At 58.0% G+C, this 6,000-nt stretch overlaps 1 protein-coding gene across 11 annotated transcripts in view; it reads left to right on the top strand.

The window, feature by feature from the left end:
• The first annotated feature begins 707 nt into the window (after positions 1-707).
• The window catches only part of ADD3 (adducin 3), a 184,008-nt gene continuing 178,715 nt past the window's right edge, over positions 708-6,000 (top strand). For 4 of the 11 annotated variants that reach the window (XM_074959387.1, XM_074959378.1, XM_074959379.1 and 1 more), the window contains exon 1: positions 708-862. The gene's annotated coding sequence lies outside the window, so the exon portion shown is untranslated. Of the gene's footprint in view, positions 863-5,187; positions 5,442-6,000 lie in introns of those variants that run through there. The other 7 variants (XM_074959385.1, XM_074959381.1, XM_074959380.1 and 4 more) reach the window with 4 other exon arrangements.

Genomic DNA, 6,000 nt, shown 5'->3' with positions numbered 1-6,000 from the left:
CTCAGGCCTGGGCTCCCAGCCAGCTGCCGCCACTCTCTGGCCACCCCGCTTGGAAGGCAGTGCCACCATCAGCAGCAGCGCAGAAGTGAGGGTGGCCATACTGCAATCCCCTTACAATAGCCTTGCAACCCCCAACAACCTGCTTTTGGGTTTTCTGGGGACCCCCTCAGTTACGACATCATGATATTTCAGGTTTAAATATCTGAAACCGTGAAATTTAAGATTTTTAAAGTCCTACGACCCTGAAATGTACCAAAATGGACTGTGAATTTGGTAGGGCCCTATCCATAAGGCAATTCATTCATATGGAAGATGATACATATTATTGTTTGTTGTTATTCCCTGGAACTGCATTGCACTGTCACTATTCTTTACCCATACACAGTAATTTAACAAGTAAAGATGGCAAGGAAAATATTCAGGCAGCATATTTGGCAGTTTATAAAGTTTATCTGAAGAGTAGCAAAGATTCTTTTGAAAGTGGGCAATTCCAGCTTTTCATTGAGTCATGCTCAAGCTTTTATTCAATTACTCCCTTAATATTAACCTTGACCTCCTCTGTTTATGCCATTTTCCCAGTCCAACCTCCAACTGTTTCCCGTATTTTGGGAAGGAAGTGGGGACGGGGGCGGGGAGCGGAGGAGAATCATGTCTCTTTAAGAAAAATGCTTCTTTGCTCCTGCCAGCGCCTAGTGGTAATATAGAGCCTCTCTAGTAAGTAACACACTTTACTATCCTCCAGCTTTGGAGCTGCTGCAGTGTGTCTGTGCAGCACTGCAGAATCCCCACCTACAGAAGAGAAAAAAACACACACACACACAGACAGACATTGGCCAAACAGGAAGCCCTGGACGGCCGTTTGGTAAGTAAACTAGCAAATCTTGTATTCATTTCTTAAACAAATATGTAAAAGGTGTGTGTGGGGGGGGTGAATGGGAAAGGTTGTTCATACACATTTGAAATAGATTATGCTGCATGCTGTTTTCTGCCGCTCTCCCTGTGTCCCTCAACTGCTGGAGAGACAACTCCCCCTCGTCTGCCCTCAAAGCACTTTTTGCAGTATTAATCAGCATAAACTTTCATGCAACAAGAAATTTGGGAAGAGCGAGATTTTTTTTTTTTTAATGAGAGAAATATCTTGCTTTTTCCTCCAATCGCAGAGCCAAACATGGCAAGTCAAACGACATAATGCCATCATGTGCCTGGCAAAATCCCCATGTCCTAAAGCATCAAAAGGATGTGCTGATTTCCCGCCCCCCCCCCCCGCAATTTTCTGAAATAATCTGGGGGTAAAGGGGAGAATGAAGGGGAGTTGAGCGCTAAAGTCCCACATCTTAGGGTCAGCAATCGGGGGGGGGGAGTGAAACTGGGGGGAAGATCGGTGTGCCAAGACAAGCCTTATGCTTTCCTCCACCCCCTCAAAATACAAGAGGGTTGGGAGGGGGAGTTGCACCATCCTGTGAGGGAGGATGGAGCGAGTAGTGAGTGCTGGGGGAAGGAAGTGTGGGTGTGCCGGTGTCTATGTGAGTGGTATCTGTGCATGGGGGAGATGGAAAGAGTTGTATATGGAGGAAATGGAGTGCAGTGTGTGCATGCTGGGTGTGAGCTGTGTGAGGCGGAATAAAATTGTGAATGTTATTTAGGACGCAAGGGAGAAATGGATTGAATTTGGGGGAAGGCAGAAAGGTGCCTGGGGAAATCATTCGAATTTTGGGCAGGGGTTGGACGGTGCCTGGATGAAATGGCTTGAATTTGGAGAGGGGGAATGAAGTTTGTAGGGGGAATATGAAATTAGATGGGGTGGGGGTTGATTCAATATATGCGGATAGAGTGTGAATAGGAGAAATGGGAGAGAAATTAAGTGAATTGACAGCTGGATTGAGGAACTGAGTTGCGTGTGGGGAAAACGGTGTAACAGTGGGGTTTTTAGGGGGCATGGAGTAAGCGGTAGGAATACAATGGGTTGGGGTAACTGAAGGCGGCGTGCAATGAGGGGTAGGAATCAACTGGGACGAATTAACTGGAGTAACTGGAGGGGTTGCGGGGGGGAGAGGGGGTAGGAATTAACTGGCTGGGGGTAATGAGGGGAGGGAGGGGTAGAGATGAATTGGGTGGGGGTAGCTGCAGGGCTTGGGGCAACGGAGGTGTAGGAATTGACATGGGGTAATGCAGGGCTAAGGAGTGGTGGGGCAATGGATGTGTAGGAATTAAGTGGGGGCTATGGGCAATGCAGGGGATGGAGGGGCAATAAAGGGGTAGGAATTAACTGGTGGTAGGGGCAATGGAGAGGCATTGGGGTATAGGGGCATTGCAGGGGTTGGGGCAGTGCAGTGGTGGAAGGGGCCTGGAGGGGCAATGCAGGGGATGGGGAATGGAAGAGCAATGCAGCGGCTTGAGGGGTCGGGCAATGCAGGAGCTGGGGGGGGGGCAGGAGGAGCAATGTAGGCGGTGGAGGGATTGGGGCAATGCAGGTGCTGAGGGGGGGAGCTGGAGGAGCAATACAGGGGTTGGACTTGGAGGAGTTGGAGCAATGCAGGGGCTGGGGGGCCTGGGAGGGTGGGGCACTGGAGGAGTAGGAATTAACTGGATGATAGGGGCAATGCAGGGGCTGGGCAGGGTGTCTGGAGGAGCAATGTCGGTGGTGGAGGGATGAGGCAATGCTGGTGCTGAGGGATGCGCTGGAGGGCCGGGGGGGGGGGCGATGGAGGAGCAGGAATTAACTGGTGGTAAGGGCAATGCAGGGGCTGGAAGTGGTGGGGCACTGCAGGGGAGGCTGGGGGGCGGGAGGAGCACTACAGGGGATTGAGGTGGTGGGGCAATGAAGGGGTAAGAATTAACAGTGGTGGGGGGGGTTGGGGTATTGCACAGGGGCTAGGGGGAGCACTGTAGAATCTGGAGGTGGTGGGGCAATAGAGAAATAAGAATTAACGGTGGTGGGGGGGATTGGGGCAATGCCTGGGGGGCTGGGGGAGCACTATAGAGGCTGGAGGTGGTGGGGCAAAGGAGAGGTAAGAATTAATGGGGGGGTTTGGGGCAATGCACGGGGGGCTGGAGGTGGTGGGGCAAAGGAGAGGTAAGAATTAACGGTGGTGGGGGGGATTGGGGAAATGCACAGGGGCTGGGGGAGCACTATAGGGGCTGGAGGTGGTGGGGCAAAGGAGAGGTAAGAATTAACGGTGATGGTGAGGGGGTTGGGGCAATGGAGAGGTAAGAATTAACGGTGGTGGGGGGGTTGGGGCAATGCATGGGGGGCTGGGGGTGCACTGTAGGGGCTGGAGGCGGTGGGGCAAAGGAGAGGTAAGAATTAACGGTGGTGGGGGGATTGGGGCAATGCACAGGAGCTGGGGGAGCACTATAGGGGCTGGAGGTGGTGGGGCAAAGGAGAGGTAAGAATTAATGGGGGGGGTTGGGGCAATGCACGGGGGGCTGGAGGTGGTGAGGCAAAGGAGAGGTAAGAATTAACGGTGGTGGGGGGGATTGGGGAAATGCACGGGGGCTGGGGGTGCACTATAGAGGCTGGAGGTGGTGGGGCAAAGGAGAGGTAAGAATTAACGGTGGTGGTGGGGGGGTTGGGGCAATGGAGAGGTAAGAATTAACGGTGGTGGGGGGGTTGGGGCAATGCACGGGGGGTGGGGGAGCACTGTAGGGGCTGGAAGCGGTGGGGCAAAGGAGAGGTAAGAATTAACGGTGGTGGTGGAGGTTGGGGCAATGCATGGGGGGCTGGGGGTGCACTATAGAGGCTGGAGGTGGTGGGGCAAAGGAGAGGTAAGAATTAACGGTGGGGGGGGGATTGGGGCAATGCACGGGGGCTGGGGGAGCACTGTAGGGGCTGGAGGCGGTGGGGCAATGGAGAGGTAAGAATTAACGGTGGGGGGGGTTGGGGCAATGCACGGGGGGTGGGGGTGCACTGTAGGGGCTGGAGGCGGTGGGGCAAAGGAGAGGTAAGAATTAACGGTGGGGGGGGATTGGGGCAATGCACAGGGGCTGGGGGAGCACTGTAGGGGCTGGAGGCGGTGGGGCAATGGAGAGGTAAGAATTAACGATGGTGGGGGGGTTGGGGTATTGCACAGGGGCTAGGGGGAGCACTGTAGAGGCTGGAGGCGGTGGGGCAATGGAGAGGTAAGAATTAACGGTGGTGGGGGGGTTGGGGCAATGCACGGGGGGCTGGGGGAGCACTATAGAGGCTGGAGGTGGTGGGGCAATGGAGAGGTAAGAATTAACGGTGGGGGGGATTGGGGCAATGCACAGGGGCTGGGGGAGCACTGTAGGGGCTGGAGGTGGTGGGGCAATGGAGAGGTAAGAATTAACGGTGGTGGGGGGGATTGGGGCAATGCACAGGGGCTGGGGGAGCACTGTAGGGGCTGGAGGTGGTGGGGCAATGGAGAGGTAAGAATTAACGGTGGTGGTGGGGGGGTTGGGGCAATGGAGAGGTAAGAATTAACGGTGGGGGGGGATTGGGGCAATGCACGGGGGCTGGGGGAGCACTGTAGGGGCTGGAGGTGGTGGGGCAATGGAGAGGTAAGAATTAACGGTGGTGGTGGGGGGGTTGGGGTAATGCACAGGGGCTGGGGGAGCACTGTAGGGGCTGGAGGTGGTGGGGCAATGGAGAGGTAAGAATTAACGGTGGTGGGGGGGATTGGGGCAATGCACGGGGGCTGGGGGAGCACTGTAGGGGCTGGAGGTGGTGGGGCAATGGAGAGGTAAGAATTAACGGTGTTGGGGGAGGTTGGGGCAATGCACGGGGGCTGGGGGAGCACTGTAGGGGCTGGAGGCGGTGGGGCAATGGAGAGGTAAGAATTAACGGTGGTGGGGGGGTTGGGGCAATGCACGGGGGGCAGGGTGAGCACTGTAGGGGCTGGAGGGCCTGGGGGTGGGGCAATGGAGGAGTAGGATTGAGGAGGGGCAGGGGTAATGCAGCTGGCTCAGGGGAGGACATGCGGCCCCTCGGAAGCCGCCCGCCCGCCGGGTGTGGAGGGGCGAAGGCCCCAGCGATCTGTGGGGTGCGTGCGGGGGGGCGGCTGTGCCTGTGAGGGGTCAGAATTAACGGGCTGGGTAGGGCCAGCGGGGGGGGAGGGGGAAGAGGCGGGAGCGAGGGGCGGAGCTGGTCCGCCCCGCAGGCCCCGTCCTTGCAGAGCTCCGCCCCCCCGCCGCCGGCCGACAATAACAGACAGCCCCCCCGCAGCTCGGCTCCTCAGCCCGGCGCGGGGCCGGGAGAGATTCAAACTCGGCCGAGCGTTGGCGGCGCCCGCCGCGGAGAGGGACGGGCGCGAGCGAGCCAATGGGGGAGGGGCCGCTGCCAGATAGGGAGCTGCCAGCGCGGGTGGCGGGAGGAGGAGCCCAGGTGTCCCTTCCTGCCACATCCGGAGCTCCGCCGCCCCGCCCCCGAGGTGCGCTGTAGCCGAGGAGCGTCGGGGACGCACAAAGGCGCGCTAGCTCCTGAGGTAAACAAGCGTCTCTCTCCTGCCCCGGCCCTGGGGGGCGCTTCAAGACTCACCCCCCCCCTCCACGGGGGGGAGCTGGCCGGGACGCCATGTGCCCCCTCCCCCCGCGCATAGACTTCTTTCCCTGAGGGATGGTCCCCCAGCGGGGGGCTGTGTGGGGGGCCGTTGGGAGGGAGTAAGGGGGTGGTGGCGGGGGTGTGAAGGCTGTGCTTATCCCTGGCCGCTCGGCGGGGGGGCGTTCACATTGTTACACGCCCCACGCGGGAGACGCTGTGCCCGTGCTCTGCGGAGCTGTGGGGTGTTTGCCTGGGAAGCCAGTGGGGCTGGGGGGAGAGTTTCAAGGGGGGCACCTAGAGAGGCATTCACATTGGTGTATCCCACCACGTGGGAGATGCTCCCCCCCGCCCCCCCCATTAGCTCTGTGGGGTGTTTGTCTGGGAAGTCAGCGGGGCCGGGGTGAGGGTTTCCTAGTGTGTACGGGTGAGGTGTGATTTACTGGGCATCGCATGTGGAGATCCCCTTAAGGAGGGTGTGAGTCAAACGCTTCCTGTTCTCCCCC

The sequence above is a fragment of the Natator depressus genome, chromosome 7 (genome assembly GCF_965152275.1).
Source record: "Natator depressus isolate rNatDep1 chromosome 7, rNatDep2.hap1, whole genome shotgun sequence".
NCBI classification, from domain to species: Eukaryota; Metazoa; Chordata; order Testudines; family Cheloniidae; genus Natator; species Natator depressus.
The sequence above is the reverse complement of the archived record's forward strand: the minus strand, read 5'-3'. Positions and strand labels throughout refer to the sequence as shown.